Genomic DNA, 381 nt, shown 5'->3' on the forward strand with positions numbered 1-381 from the left:
GATGAAATCCAATTAAAGGAAAATAACAAAGAGCACCCCATTCTTAAGCAGAAAATTCCAATAAAAAAAGGAGAAAAAAAGAATCCCAGAACACAATGACCAGAACCAGAAAGCACACAAATAAGTTTCTATAGAGAAGCTTTGCAGGATATACGCAATCAAGATCAAAGATATATCTGTTATTCCCTTACCTTACCCTTCAAAAAGCAGACTAACGAAATACTGCAAGGCAAAGCACACGACGATCCAGCAAACCACACTAGCAAAGAAAAACATATTAACCATTAGCCCAATTTACCCAGTAAAGACAGAAATACACCAACTATGGGTATAAGTCTATATATGTGTATATATACGCAATTATAAATATAAATTCATCTG

This window comes from Trypanosoma theileri (assembly GCF_002087225.1).
Source record: "Trypanosoma theileri isolate Edinburgh chromosome Unknown TM35_Tth_47_V1, whole genome shotgun sequence".
NCBI lineage: Eukaryota > Euglenozoa > Kinetoplastea > Trypanosomatida > Trypanosomatidae > Trypanosoma > Trypanosoma theileri.